The sequence below is a fragment of the Rhinolophus sinicus genome, chromosome 7, assembly GCF_057876585.1.
Source record: "Rhinolophus sinicus isolate RSI-liver-muscle chromosome 7, RSI-T2T, whole genome shotgun sequence".
NCBI lineage: Eukaryota > Metazoa > Chordata > Mammalia > Chiroptera > Rhinolophidae > Rhinolophus > Rhinolophus sinicus.
Window position 1 is genome coordinate 19884856 of NC_142507.1, and position 17500 is coordinate 19902355.

At 39.4% G+C, this 17500-nt stretch overlaps 1 protein-coding gene across 21 annotated transcripts in view; it reads right to left on the bottom strand.

Moving 5' to 3' along the window:
* The window catches only part of FAM110B (family with sequence similarity 110 member B), a 140207-nt gene that overhangs the window by 59584 nt on the left and 63123 nt on the right, over positions 1-17500 (bottom strand). For 3 of the 21 annotated variants that reach the window (XM_019718185.3, XM_088799421.1, XM_019718194.3), the window contains exon 1: positions 5059-5253. The exons of the other annotated variants lie outside the window; for them this stretch is intronic. The gene's annotated coding sequence lies outside the window, so the exon portion shown is untranslated. Of the gene's footprint in view, positions 1-5058; positions 5254-17500 lie in introns of those variants that run through there. 21 annotated transcript variants of the gene reach the window in all.

Here is a 17500-nt window from a genome sequence, read left to right on the forward strand (position 1 = left end):
AAAAAATGATAAAATTCTTTTAAAAATTGGTCAATAGTTTAAAAAATAGATAAATGTGTAGGTAAACCAAAATGTGTTCGTTTTTACATACTACATTTAGAAGCTAAGTGTTTCGCTCACTTCAACTATATTTTTTAGGGAGACATTTAATCACTGGTACCAATTATACAGGAAGAATATAAACATCAAGTTGTAAGAAGTCACATAAATGAAGGTTACAGGATGTCATCTCATTTCCGGAACTGAGTCTGAGTCCACCCGAGATATGACAGACAGGACGTTTCCAAGAGTCTATCTGGTACACAGTCCCCACTTCAGGACAGGAATCAAAGGTCCACGGAGGGACCAAATTCTGTGCTAGGCTCAGGGGGTTAAGACAAAAATCTCTGACCTCTGAGTTTACATCCTAGAGAGAGGAGACTAAAAACAATAGATACTATCTCAGAATGTCCCACTGGGGTGGCAGTTGGAGATATTTGAGCAAAATCCTGAGGCAGTGAGGGAGTGAGCCATGTGTCTACTGAGGGATGGACGGGCTTTCCAGGCAGAGCGGGGCAGCTCCTCCACAGGAGGCTGATGTGGTTAAACAAGAGATGAACCACCAGTGGGAAGCAGGTGACATGGAAGCTGATGAAGGACAGAACCTTGGGGGAACAGCTACTTAAAGGGGGCCAGAAAAGGAGACTGGGAAGGAGCAATCAGAGACAGGAGGAACATGGAAAGGAGGCCAGCAGGGCTGGGGAGCTGCTGCCTTGGACAATCACCTCTGAGGAGTGTGCTTCCAACTCAGAGAGCAGAGGTGGGGGAAGGACGGCTTGTGAAAAAGGTGGTGTGGGAGCCTGAATAGGACAAAACACCATAGAATTAAGCAGGCCTCTGACTGCAGGTCCTGCAGCAGCAGAAATGCACTATCTGTTTTCATGTAGACATTTTATTGGTGGCAAGATCTCATGCAAATAGGTGACACTTCAAGTGGACGTCCCCTCCAAATGTGGCAAGGTTTAAAATATGTCTAAATTCAATGAAATGTATAAGGAAAGCAAAAGGCCTTAATCATAGTAAGGTCCAAATTTTATGAGCTTGTCTTTAATGAGCACATACAAAATAAATGACTTGAATAAATAAAAGAGTTAGCTAAATAAAGAGTCAACAGGCATCCAATAGCAAATGATAACTCCTGGCAATGCGAACAGTTCCAAAAGTAATCACTTAAGTGCACAACAGTAATGAAAGTATTTTGTGATTTCTTTAAGATGTATTTTTAAATTACTGCATACATTTAAACGTTTTTTGAAATTCCATGTGATGTAAATATATTAAAATAAAAATACTTCCATGTAACAATCTATTCAGAGGTAGCTGGAGTAAGAAAAAAAATAATGATTTATACAGTTGACTCGTCAACATGGGTTTGAATTGTGCAGGTCCACAAATACATGGATTTTTTCAATAAGTACCTACACTGTTTTCTACCTTCTGTTGGGAGCCTGCAGATGGGGAGGGCTGACTGTATGCGTTGATCTAGACCATTTTATACAGAGGACTTGAGCATTGGTGGATTTTGATATCCAAGGGGGATCCTGGAGACAATGCCCTGCGGATATCGAGGGTAGTTAAGTTTTGAGGGAATCAAAAGTTATACACGGATTTTCGACTGCGCAGGGGTCAGTGCCCCTAACCCCTGCATTGTTCAAGGGTCAATTTATTACAGATCAGAAATAAGATGACATGGTGAAACTGAAAGTCGATATAAAATATGAAATAGATCAGTGACCCACGGCGATCCCCATTTAGCATTAGCAGTAGTGGACATGGTACAAGATGGGTGGGAAATAGTATTTTCTGCATCAGGCACTGCTCTCTTGCTCCTCCTGAAGCCTTCCCTTCCCCCAACCTTTCTAGAGAACGGGTCAGCCCTCTTTGGAATCACCAAGCTAAGTGCCTCTTGTTCTGCTCTTTGCACCCCTATTATTTATTTTGCTGTCTCTCCTCAGTAGGCTGCTTCTTGCATCGAGGGCTGTGTCTTCTATCTTTCTCTGGCTAATGCTTAGCACAGAACCTAGCACATGGTCGGTGCCCCAAATTATAGAATAAGATAATGAAAGAAAAAATAAACACACTGTGATGAGAGGCCTAGTGTCACTGCAAATACCTTTCTAATCCAGGAAATTTTAGGAGGGTCAACCCTGAAATATTTATCCATTACTAATGACAGATCTCCCTCAGTTCTCTTGATATCAAGACGCCCACGCCCAAGTGACCAGTCATAATGCCACCTTAACTCTTTCACTGCGCTGATTTCAAGTTTTTTTTTTTTTTTAAAAGTGTCAGAAATCCTCAAAAAAGTTGGTATTTTGACTATTTTATGCATTTAATAATAAAAATTTGAGCTGCTTTGTACATAAATGACATTTTTAATTTATAGAAATGTTTGATATATTCATTTGGATATATCCAACCATCACGGCAAAAGGGTTAAGGTCTTTCGTACAAGAAAGAGCATGTATTGCTATTCCTTTGCTCCTTCCTTTTTTACAATTATTTTTAGGCCTTGTTCAGCCCAGTTGTTTTGTGACACATCATAGCCTACATGAAGTGACTTTTCTTTTTTAAACTAATGACCATTTTTCCTGCTGTGATTACAAGCGCCTAAGGAGAAAAAGTTAGACAGTATCACAACCGATAATGATTTAATTTGAAAATAATACTTGTTTTATGCTTTGGTTCATGCTAATAGACCGTGTTCTGATTGGTCAGAAATGTCATTTTCTCATCAGTAAAGAGCTATGGAATTATATGGTGGGGAGAGAACAAAATCTTAAAATGTCCAAGAAATTTATTTTTATTTTCTTATGTTAGAAATATATAAAGATTCAACCTAATGTAGAAAAAAAAAAAAAAAAAAAGGTGATTCAGTTGAAGCTAAAAGTACAGATTTTGTTACTTTGCAAAAATACAAATAACAATTTATTTAATACTATTAGAAAAATATCCCTTTAGTATACATGGAAGGCCCTTTGGGATATGACAGTACATTACACAATATACAGGTACAATTTATATTACGTTTTTAAGAAGTTCCTCTTAGACACAGAAAGTCTTTTAAGATCCAGCCCTTGAGACTCAACACTTAGAACTGCTTCCCACAGCTTTCAGTGACACACAGCCTAACAGGGCTATGCTCACAAAACGAGGTTAACAATGTTTATTTGTCAATAATTCACTTTTAAGGTAGCCTACTTCTTAGAAATTCTTTAAGACCAAGGTAATTTAGGAAGTATTTCAGGAGATTAAGAGGAGAGGGAAAGTCAACTTTGGAATCGCATCAATTTATTCTTCTCAAAACGAGCATCCAAGTCTAACTGTGGGTACAGAGAAAGGTTATTCTCTATGTCTGCAGCAGGAAGTATGTCAGGTAAAGAACAAAGGAGTGAAACAGGAGAGCGGGGTCTGGACATGTAAAGAGAAACATCGCTATAATCGACACTGCGTGCTCGCCACTGCTATACGACCTTCTGAAATCTGAACGAGGCGTGGTTTGTCACGAGGGAGTCCAAATGGGAAGTAAGTAGAGCGACCCTTCTCATGTTCACTTCGGCACACATGGTAACTTAAAACTGAAGACACTGCAGATTGCTTAAAGTCATAGAGACCCTGTATTACAATAAATGACTATCAAACTTTCTTATTATAGACGTACTGTATTCCAATTAATGATCGAGTTTCATAATGTTCCTTATTCTTTTCCATAAACCTGGTATTTGAGTGAAATATTACACTGGATGATTTATTATATCTCAGGATGGATCAGGGAGGCAGTTTGGAAGGGGGGCATTGAAGCAGTTAGTAGTCTGAAGTTTTCTCTACCAAAGAATATACCGAACCCCTTTAACCAGTATATAGTTTTAAATCAAGCAGTCAGTTTAACAAAATACTTAAATGGCAATGTTTGGCTTTTCAGGAGCAGGGAAATAATTCCTGACAGCTTTCAGATATCAGTAGGGCTCTCCACTGATACCAGACGCATGGTGGCAGCCAGCCAGCCGTGTGACTGGTGACTCAGTACACAAGTTTCTGTGGTCTCCACAGTCTGATACGTACGGTAAGCACGTCAATTTTTAAGTTTGAGGACTAAATGATAGCAGGGGGCTCTTCTGGAATAAAACAGAACTCTATGGAAAAGGTACAATCAGAAGCAAAAACTCACACTGCATTTGTTTGGGTTTCTTTCAGCTCAGCCTTGGCCATTTAAATATTTTCCTTCAGAATGTACCATCTTTATTACAGAATTTAAGATTATTTACTGTTTAATTTGGAAAATAATCCAGGCAACCATTAATAGACATTTAAAAATGTTGTCAAACATTAATTCAAGTGGTAAGAACCCCACCTTCCTGTGATTAATTTCAACTCCAAAAGCAACATCCCTGTTAAACAAAGCCCGGAGTGAAAAATTCTCTTTGGTACAGCTGAATACATACCTATAAGTATTTTTGGCAGAATGGGATATGCTAACATTCTCTTTGTTAAAAAAGCTTAATGAAAACTACAAAAGATGAAACAAAGAAAACCATCCAAAATGAAGGCTGCACTCATCTTTGAAGAAACAATAGCACATTACTTCTGATACGACCCTGCACTGACATCAGGAGAATTGCTGCCCCATCCTAATTAAAGTGTGTTTCACTGAACTCACTCCTTGATTGCTCATTATTCAGGGGAGCCTGGACTCAATGTATACAAAGTCAACCAGGCACTGAAACACACCTCCAAAGACACCTAAATCGATGCAACACCGGGTTTTCCAAAACAGAAGAGAACCAATAAGAATCACTTCCCAGCACATGCACTCTTGAATCCAGGTAAAATTCCTTCATGAATAGGGTAGCTGTTTACCTGCCAAGCCTTCTCCAGGAGCACATATTTCAGTATGGAACGCTGGAGTCTGCATGCTATTAACAAAAAAGCTAGAGCAAATTAAACAGATGACACGATGAACACGCTTCATTTCATGCATGGCCATGTTATCCCTGTGAGATAAAGACGCAAAGTAATTACCATGAACTGAAACTTCCCCACTGATCTCCGTTGGCAGCTGGCAGTCAGTGAATGCCGAGTAGCTCTACAACAAAGACAAACGCACGCCTTCTCAATGCCTTCTTCCTTCTTTAACATTACCAGCTAAGCACCTCCACCGCTGCCAGAACACAGTAGAGTATCTCTGTATCTATGTCTCCAATGCATAAAGAGTACAGTGGAAACCTATCAAACTGGTGAGCAGCAGTGCTAGCAACCAATGAGAGGCTCGGGCAGAATCCAGCACATGCTCTCTGAGGCGCAGGCTGTCACCAGCGTTTAGCAGGCTGCTAATCTAATTATAGCTAGTTTGCTAGCACAGAGCTATTGGAGCAAAGCACACGAGCAAATTAAATTTTCATAAATTAAACCCCACAGACAAAATCATCTTGATTTCCCATCATTTTGAGGATTAATCTGTCACCTCGTAAACTGTAAGTGATTTTTAAAGTGCACACTTGTTTTTCCTCCAATCTAGAGAAACAAAGAGTGGTGAAATCAATGTACAGTACTACCACCTGACAAACTACAGATTCCTGCACTGAGGAATAAATAATGCAATCGATACCATGAAGATATTAGTGATAGTTCTATAAAATCTGAGTCTCCCTTTATTTACCCTGATTACCAATTTGCCACTCACTTGTCCTAAAGTCCTAATTAGTCTCCAATTTAGTTTGAAATACAGTGCAAATTTCCATGCATAGTAAAAAAATACTCATCAAGATGTCAAAAACCATAATCTTGAGTACAATAATGAATAATTCAGAGCTACATGGGATGGGAAAGGGATATCAGAAGTCATTGTAAGAGCAAAAATTAAAGAAATTTGCCCACTCTTGAATCCAGGTAAAATTATTATGGAGTTAAAATCATTGTGGGGTTTTTGTATGGTCTTCAGTAAAATACTACATAATTTGCCTAGGTTAAGCCTACAAAGATGACCAGTTATCAAATAAGGTATCTTATTTTGAATCGAGCTCTAAGTTGAATAAAAAACTCAGTTGAATAAAACTCATAGCTAAGAAAAAAACGGGAAATCCATTATGAAAACAACACATTTTCAAAGTAAATTCTGTTAACTTCTATGACTTACGACAATCAAACCAAATTTGGTGATACAGTTACTCTAATAATGTACTGAACCAAAACAGAAATTTTGCTGGTCAGATTCAGAAGCATTCATGCCCACAAATTTTGGGGGAAGTGAAAAAATAAAATCTTAGACTTTATTTTACATATTAAAATTTATCTTTTAAAGAAATGATCTGTGTACTACTTGCTTGTATGCCCTTTGATCTTTGAGTTTTCATAAGCTTTTAATTTTTATATTATCAATACCGTATTTACATTGTTTATTTTCCATTAACAAAAAAAGTTTGCCCACTGCACAATTAAATGGTAAAATTAGTTCTAGAAGCCAAATCCTATTAGTGGCCGTCAGATGCATAGGTGAAACGCATGCATTCTAATAGCCAGACTGCCTGGCTTTAAATTCTGGATTAGCCACTTTCTACCTGTGTGACTGGGCGAGTGACTAGATTTCTCTGTGTCTCAGTTGAAATAATGCGAGATACTATGCAGGATTATTGCCCCTGAGCTATAAGCACTTGGCACGGAGCTTGGCTTTGAACAAAGTGCGTTCTAAATTAAGCTATTATTAATAGTAGCAATCTTTTCATCACACTATATCGTGTACCTTCTTTTTCTAGTACATACTACTCAAAAGAGAAGTATCCAAACACTTCTCCATTGTACAATTTATCAGAAACACCATTTAGAAGTAATTAATGGTGACAAGCTAGCGGCAGAATTGATTAATCATACAGAACCATTACTGGTTTTACTGTGGTAACAAAAATTATTTCACCAACTTCTTTTTGGGTATGTAATATTCACTAATTTCACTTAATTCTACATGACCGATATTAAAAGGGATTTTCAGGAAATTATGAGTTTATAATTATATTTCACTAATGACTTGCAAGATATCAGGGGTGCCAAAAAAATGTATACAAGTGGACAATTTGGTCAACGTTGCTCAAGAAATAGTTCGCCATAATCAGAAGTGTCTGGACACTGATGGTAACCACTTTGAGCACCTCTTATAATCGCAGAAGTCAAACGTGACTTGTATTCATCTTTTGTTATTGATATACGTTGAATATTACAATTTTAATAGTTTTCCTTTCTTAAAATGTGTATACATTTTTTGGCACCCTCTGTAGATTAAATGATATGCATTTGAAAAATGTTTCTATGGAATATAAATTGGGGAAAGTTTATAATGAGGTGTTTAATTAAATTTAAAATAACTACTGATGTGAAAAGTAGAGAGAAGTTAGTCAAATGCAACTTTTGTCCCTGCAGCTTCTATTTGTTTTCCCTTTCTTCTCAATATGTTCTACAAAATTAACAGTCTTGGGATGATATTAATTAAATCTGTTAATCTGTTAAATGTATTTCTCATTAATTCCCAGAAATTAGTCTGTTCTACCAGTCTAGCTCCAGTCCAATGATAATATGCAAACTTCTCATTTTTGTAGTCTTGTTTTGCTTTGACTTTTACTTGAAAACCTTTATAAAATGCTGACAACTTCAACAGCCATTATGATTTGTTCTGAAGAACCAAATATTCCCAGGGATTAATTAGTAGCCATGAAAACGGAATACTGACTAAGGGGCATCTTTCATCCTTCAATCTTTGTATACCATAAACTGACTGGGAAATAAACTAGGGAAAGGAAGGCTATGGCTCATAAACTTCCAGGGAAAGCAAAGAAACTCATGGTCCATAAATTCAAGAGTGAGAAATCGTGTACAAATGTAGATACAGACAGAAATTCAGAAAATATGATGGAGACAAGCCTGCTGAAGAAAAACGCTGCGTGTGCTAGCATCATCCATGTGAATTATGAAAGCGCAATCACCATTGTCAGGAGCTGAAACTCCAAGAGAACTTGGCTTCAATGATTTGGCCTACAGCACAGCTCCCTAGAGGCTGCCAGGATACAAACTAGTAAAACTTCTAGGCATTTATCTAGGCATTTATCTAGGAAACAGCCAACAGCTCTGCTTCCTCTTCATTTAACAGACTGCGAGCTCAAAAAAGGGGGCACTTTTACAAAGCCGTTTCATTAATTTGTCTCATGCGTATTTTGTATAAGACATTAGCAGATGCATTCTAAGAGAAGGAAGCAACTGTCCTTCCTTGGGTCTTATCTTTCAGCATGATGAGAACCAACATTTGTCTGAAACTGAGTAAGCAGTTAATTGGTAATCCTTTTCATTGCCATTCTGTGAGGTGAGCCTATATATTTTTTAACCTCTGGAATAAGCACTTTGCCTTTGCATTTCAATCGTCTTGTTCTTGATTCTGAAACAGCATCCGTTTGCTCAATGAACAGTTTTAGTCACCTACTATGTTCCAGGACTGTGCTGGACACTGGGAATACTGCAGGCAGTGAACCAGAGTAGTCCGATTCCGAATGCAGCTTCCATTCTAATGAGGGAGATAAACATTAAGTGATCCATTAACAACTGAGTAATTATGATAGTGTAAGCTGCCAGGGAGTGCAGGCTGCTGCGAAAGCATGCAAATGGGGTGGAGAGTGTGGTGGTCTGTGTCTGAAGGAGGCTTCTGGACGGAGTGTGGGCAAGGGCCAAGAGTGCTGCCAAGGTCCTGGACAGGCCGAGGGACCCAGAGGACACAGAAGGGAGTGGAGACACAGCTGCAAACAGCACACAGCTGCAAACAACCCAGCTCTGCCAGGGGAGGGAGCAGGGGTAGCAGTCCACGATGGTCCAGGATGAGCCGTGAGAGGACGAAAAGGGTTAGGGCAAAGCCCTCTGGAAATCTGACTGCCATTCCTTCCTTCCTTCCAGTTCTTTCTAGTAATAGGTTCCCACTATCTTTCAAGTCAAAACCCTCACTTACCCTTCCTTGCACATAGAATAAAAACATGTACATTTCACATTTGCTACAGTGGGCAAGGAGCAGAGTCACCACAGAAACAGTTTACCTCACTGAATGGGCCTCTTCACATTCTTTTTCGATTCTCTAACCTGTGGAGAAGAAAGCTGATATATCGAGAATTTCCATGTGGAACTCGGTTATAGCTTTTTCCCCTTGGAAAAGAAATCGGGTTCACATATTAAACACGATTAATGGCTCCCAGATAACTTTAGACTCATCATAATATTCTCACCAGAAGTGCCTCAATTTCAGTTGTTTGTGAAACTCCATCTTGCTGGAAGGGACCCAGGGCAGCCGTTTCTCTTCTGAGTTACAGAGACCTGGGAGTGGGGGGCCTGACCACAAGCTGGGCCACCAGGGCTGATATTTCTCCCATTTGGCTGGGGTACCTCCAACCCCTCTACTGCCGCAATTCTGCCAGGGCAGGGGAGAGAGCAAGGGCCAGTGTCCAGGATGGTCCAGGATGAGCCACAGACCCCAGCCCACATAAAGAGTGGTGGGTGGGTCAGAGAGTGTTGGAATAGACGGCTTGTAGCATCTCCACGGTGGAATTGCAGGTCCCCAACACAAACTCACTGAACGTGGAACTGGGCAGAGATACTAACAACCGGCTCCCCTTAGCCATCTGAGGGGTTCTAGTCCACCACTCCAAGGAAAAGAAAAGAACGCACAGACTGCACAAGTCTCCTCTGGCCACCAGGAGTAGGACAACCACTGGGCAAGTATATGGGGCATTAGCGGCCCTTCCTTCTCTGTTCATAACACCCACACACATAGGTTTTTCTTTCTTTCTGTTTTTATTTTATTTTATTTTATTTTATTTTATTTTTTAAGAATGTGGCACATGGGATTCTCAATGCAGTTGTAACATGGTTGGGCTGGGAAATTACTCCAGCTGCTCCAAAGGCCACGTGCAGCCCTCAGCTCCCTGTTTTCTCAGATTCTTAGCATCCACCCTGTTTACCATGAAGTGACCCCCCCAAGCCTGAATAGAGCCTCAGAGGTTCCTTTGTATGGCAGAGCAGGACACCGCTGGCAAGTCAGCCCTGGGGGGCCTCCTGGGAAGGTACCTGCTGAGAAAAATGATTATGTTTGGACAATTGTCTTGCCAGGATACGTAAGCAGACTGCATGAGTTTTCTCTGTGGGACACGGTTTATAATCCAGTTGGGCATCTTGAAGTGTCTTCTCACAGGCTTGTCCACACCATTGCTTTTTCCTTCTTTTTTTCTCCTAAGGATTCATATTTTATAGTACTGGTGAAGAGAGATGGAAGGGTAGGGGACAATGAGAGAACTGTAAAGGTATGAATTTAGGGGGAGGGTGGCTCAGAAGACACTTGGTCATGGAGGCTTGCTTGCTTTCAGTGGCTGGCAGTGGCTACTATACAAGCCCTAGCTACCTTGGCTGTCTGACAGCTTCAAACACACCACGTCTATCTGTAAGTTGAAGATACAGCCAGGTCATACACCCTCACGGAGGGACTTTCCAGGACACACACCCTTGCATGGCTGGACAGCATGTCAACGGTGCTTGGCCACAGTGCTTGGATGGATCATCTCCCAGGGGGCCCCTCTCCCAATTTCCTTGGACCACCTTCCTACTATATCCCTCTATAAGAAACCTATGAGGCCTCTGTCATCCCAGCCCACCTAACAGATGGACTACCACCGTCAGTACTTTCGGACTCTGAAATGGCTTTATCATAGGTCACCAGTGCCCTGGGATAATAAGCCCAGTCATGCCTATTTAACCAAGAATGTAACTGATTTCTCAGGTCTAGAAGCAAGAAGTCACATGGTGAAAGAAAAAATAATTTCTTAGCTATGGGACTGACCCTCAAAGATTCATACAGACAAAATTGACATGTGCTTATGTCACAGACTCTTCTGTACCCTTCTCACATGTAGCACCCAGGCCCCAGGGCTTCAAAGTACCACACACCTACAAATGTAGGTCTGCCCAGCCCCCAAATCTCCTCACATCCTAAAACTACCCAGTCAGGCCCTTGACCTCCTACCTGAAAACATGACCCCTACTTACACTGGGCTAATTTTTTTATAAGAAGTACACAAGACTCCCATGCTGGAGGTGACCTCTTGAACCTGCTACGAGAATGGTAACCACAACGTCAGTAGACCAGGGCCCAAACTGAGAAGACCCCACAGAGGCACATCCGTGCAGGTGGGCAGAATAAATAAGATAACTGGACTATAGTAGTGAAAAAGGGAAAGCTAAGAAAACTGAACAATTAGGGTAACGTAAGAAAGTTTTGAAATTTTGATGCAAAAAGCCCATATATATATGCCTAATGAACAGGGTAAGAAAGACCTTTGTTAAGACAGTTTTATTCTGCATTTCAGGATTCTAACTCACAAACACACTGTTCTTAAGAAAACATCTTTTTGATTCACCTGCCTTCTAGAGCAGCTTTTTGTTGCCCAAAAAGACTGTTTCTTAATTACAAAGTCAAATAATCAAATGCAGAGAATTTTTTAAATCTCTCACTGCACACAAATGTAACCATTGCATATTAAAGGGACTTTTATATCCTGAGAAATTAAAACTCCGATTTTCCTTTCATTTACATTTACATAGGTCTACAAGTCAAACATGGGTTTGTTCATGAGCTGGTAACGTAGGATGCCATGGACATTTCATGCATATGTAAAGACCTGTTGGTGTCAGAACACACACGTCCAAATGGCATGCAGACAGTAGAGTGCTCAGAATGAAGAGACATTCTGGCAATTAAAAATTAATGTTCCTGGGCCAGCCCGGTGGCTCAGACGGTTGGAGCTCCATGCTCCTAACTCCGAAGGCTGCCGGTTCGATTCCCACATGGGCCAGTGGGCTCTCAACCACAAGGTTGCTGGTTCTACTCGACTCCCACAAGGGATGGTGGGCTCCACCCACTGCAACTAAAATTGAACAGGGCACCTTGAGCTGAGCTGCTGCTGAGCTCCCGGATGGCTCAGTTGGTTGGAGCGTGTCCTCTCAACCACAAAGTTCCTGGTTTGACTCCCACAAGGGATGATGGGCTGTGTCCCCTGCAACTAACAATGGCAACTGGACCTGGAGCCAACCTGCGCCTTCCACAACTAAGATTGAAAGGACAACAACTTGACTTGGAAAAAGTCCTGGAAGTACACACTGTTCTCCAATAAAGTCCTGTTCCCTTTCCCCAATAAAGTATTTTTTTAAAAAAATTAATGTTCCTAACAAACTCTCTTTAAGAACAACAAAGCAACTGTTGTGGTTTAAGACATCAGTGATTTGTACCTTAATGGGAAGGATTTAAAATAACTAATAAGATTAATCCTTAGCATCCTGACTTCCAGCTCTTCAGAAATGAAAGTTTAGGACAAAGAAGAGAGGGTTATTTAGGAACCTAAAATACTAAGGGAACTGCTTCGCTAATTCAAGAAATGTGTACTGAGTCCCTAATAAGTGATCATGGGTTGGGATATGGCCCCTCCCTTGACAGAGCCTATAGGTGAGGGGAAGGAAGCCCCTAAGAGCCTGACGGAAGGGGAGATTTTCAGAAAGGGGAACCACCAAACTAGGAGGTTGCTGAGAGTCAGTCCTGGGCATTTGCCGTGGGCATTTTCTTTAAACATGGAATTCTGTCCTTACTGTGCTAGTGTGATTACCACCTTTAGTCAATGACAAAGCTGAGACATTGCACTCATGGGCGCTGCGAACATGGGACGAAGCTACATGGAAGAACTTCAAGTATTCCTGGCATGAATGCTCATAATTATGTTTTAACATTTCTAACTTTCAAAGATTACACTTTTATCTAAACAAATATGTAATTATAAGAACATAATTTGCTATGAGATTTATCTGGGATCTTTCTGATGCTTTTTAAGTTAGTAGAGGCAAAAGGACATGCAAAAGGGTCATATCAAAACTTAGGTACACATAGCAAGACAGAAGGTTGAAAGGCAGGTCGAGCCCTAACTGGGGACAGCTTTGGACCCTCATAGTGGGGAGAAAGCAGAGGAACAAAGACCACACTTTTGTTTTAGGAAGACTTGTTAATGTTCTCCTCTCTATATGGACATACAGATTTTTCTCCAGGAACTATATTTTCACCTCAGACTTTTCACATAAAATGAGGCAATCTTGACATGTATGTCTTTTAGGGTAGTGTGTAAAGGGTCTGTCTCTCAATGAAAAAAATTATATAAAACAGAAAGGATTTCGTGTATTTATTCAGCAAACATTAGTGTGTTCTTATGTGCATGGCACTGAAAACACTAAGATCAGTAAAACTGCCTTAACTCCAAGGTGTTAAAGAGGCTCCGGAGGCAGAGGCCCAGCAGTTAGGTATGTGCTGAAATCAGACTGTGAGATATGTGGTTCCAACACCCACGGGCAATGCAAACATGGGCGAGTTATTTAACCTCACGTGTGTCTCACTGTCCTCATCGAGCAAGTAAATCATACCAACAGACCTTTCCTCCAAAGTTTTGGGGATGATTAAATACGAAGTTAGATGTGAAGCACTGAAAATGCCACCAGTTGCAAGTAACACCCAATTACTTATATGTGGGCCCTTGAACTTCCTCGGTTCTCAAATGGGTTGCTCATTATCAAGGCTCTTCCTCCTTCATAATGACACTTAACCGTATTTATTTAGCTCTTATCACTTGGCGAATACGGTGCTAGGATGAGAACACGGACCTTCAAAACCAGAGGAGACAGATAAAACAAAGTCCATGATCAAACCTGAACAGAGTTTTCACATTGACAAGGAAATTTCACATACATTTTCTGCTTTAAGACGACCCAAAATGCTGCCCAAGCAGTTTCCTCATTACTATTCCCATTTTGGAGATGAGGAACGAGGCCAGGGCAGTTACAAGTCTTGTTCAGGGACTCCAGACATAACTCCAGACATAACTAGTTCCTGTTTCACTCCTCTTCTCATTAAAGCCATGTTTGTTTGTTCCTACACACATAAAATTAAATACCCAGTGGGAGCAATAATTAGATATTATTAAGTAATCTTATATATAATATAATAATTAAATATTGTAATCTAGTAATAATTTGATATAATAACAATTAGATATTATTATCTAGTAAGACCTATGAGTTAGGCTGCAAAAATCGTCCTGACCTTAGGAGCTTCCCTTCTGTCCTCAAGTCATGGACACAGACAGACATCTTGTAAAATGAGAACATGTTAACCTCATCAATAACCTCTGTGCTATCAAAAGGACCCAGTATTGGACTCTCTCTATATAGTGACCATAGGATAATTCCTACAAAAGTTTAAATTACAGTAAATGGACTAATGCTCTAAATTTCAGTTCTGTCTCCCAAAGTGGAATGCCTACACATTTCAGTGAAATAAATTTCCTATAATTTTCAATAGGTATGAAGAACACCGGCACCAGTTTTTGAATGTATCTCTACAACTACTGTCCAACATCAAGGCATATAATCTTGCATGCATAATGCATGCTGCTATTTTAAGCAAAAGCTACATGGAAGAACTTCAAGTATTCATGGCATGAATGCTCATAATTATGTTTTAACATTACTACCTTTGAAAGATACACTTTTATCTAAACAAATATGTAATCACAAGAACATAATTTGCAATGAAATTTATCTGGGATCTTTCTGATGCTTTTTAAGTTAGTAGAGGCAAAAGGACACGCAAAAGGGTCATATCAAAACTTAGGAGGTTATAGCCTGAATGATACCTTTTAGGGGGAATTATGTTGTTAGAATAATATACTTCTCACTTTCTACCCCAATATATTTTCCCAATCTAGCTACTTTCCAGCTGGTAACCTTGGGTAAATTAATTTCTCTCTGTTTGAATTTTCTCACCTGTAACATGAGGATGAAGGTGCATGGATTAAAAGAGCTACTGCATAAAGAAAGCATTGAGGCAGTGCCCAGGATTCTGCAAACATTATCTAAGTTCTCCCTGCGTGGCTGATGGCAAAATAAAACATCCAGGCAAATGATTATGTTATTAGAAAGACCAACCTTCTCCCAGAAAAAGAAGAAGATAATATAAACATGGAACCACCATGCCCTGAACAGAACCTGGATGGGACATGTTATATTGTTAAGAGGTTGCTAACAACATCTAGAAATTCTGAAACTTAAATAAGCACAACTTTTTTTTTCTGAGGCAATGTGGGAAAACTTCTTGTAATTTTTACAAATGTGTATACTGCTTCTCCTGGCTATTCACTTTGGGAAAATAATCCTAATAATTGGGGTTGTGTGCAAAAATAAATTAGAAATAATTGAGGATATGTGCAAAAAAATAAAAATACAAGTAAGGTATATAACACAGCATACTTTGCAGAGAAAAAGAAAGAAAATCTTATTCAACAATATCCAATTGGTTACATAAATGACGGTGAATAAATAAAATTAATGGAACAGTATGCAGTTATTCCAGTTACACTGTGGAATAGTATTTAATGGAAATATAGCTGAATATTGAGTCGTAAATCAGTGTATATTATGATTCCATTTTTTGTTAAAATTATCTCTGTGTATATGTGTGTATACATACACACACACACACACACACACACACACACACACATCCGTGTGACTACATACAGCACCAATGTCTAGGGGGCTAATGCCACTGTATGACTTGTGTGAATTGTTTAATTTTTCTACTGTGCTATTACTAACATTGAACATAAATTGTCTATTCAAATTCTGTATTTTTTCCCCACTCCCACCCAAGGAAAAGCAAAAACTACAGGTGTCTCAGGGTGAGAGATCCTTGCTGCTTCACTGCCCTGGTCATCTGATCTGTCCTACAGCCCATCCACACGGTACAGCTTAGCCTTGTTAACCAGCTAGTAAGCAAGTGGCAGCCTCAGCAAACAAGGTTCTGATGTGCTCGTCCTTCCCAGCCATCAATCAAACCATTAGAGTGGGAACCAAAAGCTCAGCCTGGATTGTCAGTCAATTTGCTGATTATTATTAAACATTAGGGCAAGACTCTGTTGGCCCTGGCACAAGTCCTCATTGCTAAGTGCGCCTCAGATATATATTCCTTTCCTTAGCCATTTGGATAATTCTCTCCTTTTATTCAAAGGCATTCTTACACACTTGGAAGATATGGCCAGGTTCAAATGTCTGGAAAGAAGCCAGTAAGTTTAAGTGATGGAGAAAATGGAAAATAATTTCTTTGGATATAAAGTTAGAAACATTAGCATGATTCAAGATTGACTGGAACCTTGGCATGTTTCTGAAGCTTTATGGATTGTTACTATAGTAGTAACAATAGTTACTATAGTAGTAACAAGGGAATTGAGTTTAAAATAGTAAAGCAATGACCTTTCAGTGTGTCTGCCTATCCAAACTCTATTTTTACTTTTGCAGTTTAAAAAACCTTGCGAACCATAGCTCAGCATCATTAATAGATAAGGGTCTGATGGTTTTTTCAGAAAGGCATTTCCATTTATATGTGTACATTTTAAAGTAACTTTATTATATCTAGGGACCAATTTTTAAGTTCCACAATAGAAATTAATGTACAAATGGGGATTTGTTTAACAGAAACTTGCCTTGAAGCAAGTTGAACTCTATACCATCTATATAGTTAAATGTGTAATTACCTCTAAAGCCAAGACTTTTTTTTGCTTCTGAAAATAATCACCCTCCAGTTTCTTTTTGAATGTTGAATTTTTCATAAATGGGGACTAATTTTCTGTATCTGGATTTCCTCTGTTTCTCTTTCTACTTCCATATGTAGAGATCTCTTTCCATGTCTTCTTTTACAGCAAAAAAATAACTTTTCATTATGTAAGCCTGTTAAAGGCAGTGACAATTACCACTCACTGACTTCAACAGAAAAAATACTGTGTCCTTCAAGAATGAGGAAGAAGCTATTTGAAGAGAAATAATCCTTTGAAAATATGGACATCTGAATAGTTTCTAAATAAAGAAGCAAATCTGTGTCACTTATTTAAGGCTCTTTCTTGGGTTAACAATTTATGCTTTATGGACACAATAAAGAAAAGAGTGATTCCTCCAAACATTACTGGAACAGTGTAAATATCCAGTGATATTTGAAAGTCATTTTTGCAGATGTGGGTTCTCTCTATGTAGGGCACCTTTTCTAAGCCCAGTATCAGTGTATCAGAGAGAACAAGTACACGGAAAAGATAAGCTTCATTACATATTACTTTTATTGTGTGTATGTTATTAGCTTTGAAACTGGAAGTGATCTGAAGGACGTGAATTCACCTGAAGGAAACTTTCTTAGGTTTCTCTTTTACTTTGTTTTCAAAGTCAGATTACAAACTAATTTAAATTTCAAGTATTCGATTATATTCCTCTTGAATGACTGCTCATATCTTTGCCAAGTCAATGCTCCCATTCAGGGAGAAGCTATTTTAATTGCACTGCAGGCAGGTCTTCTAATGAAGAAGAGAGTCAATTCCTA